The sequence below is a fragment of the Capsella rubella genome, unplaced genomic scaffold (genome assembly GCF_000375325.1).
Source record: "Capsella rubella cultivar Monte Gargano unplaced genomic scaffold, Caprub1_0 scaffold_3, whole genome shotgun sequence".
Taxonomy (NCBI): domain Eukaryota; kingdom Viridiplantae; phylum Streptophyta; class Magnoliopsida; order Brassicales; family Brassicaceae; genus Capsella; species Capsella rubella.
In genome coordinates, this window is record NW_006238921.1 from 10329380 (window position 1) to 10329601 (window position 222).

The window sequence follows — 222 nt, forward strand, 5'->3', positions numbered from 1 at the left end:
GAGTGCAGTATCCGGAGGTGAGATTGAATCAGCGTACGCGTTAACCAAATAATTGCTCTGGTAGTTCGGATCGGCCAGTGAAATACGAGACACACCCATATGCTCTGCAGCTGCGATTGCATGGACGCATGGTATTTTCTCGTGCTCGAAACGGCGGCATGTACATCTTTTTGCATCCAAATTTACAACATGCAAAGATGTCCCATATTGTACTTGTACACG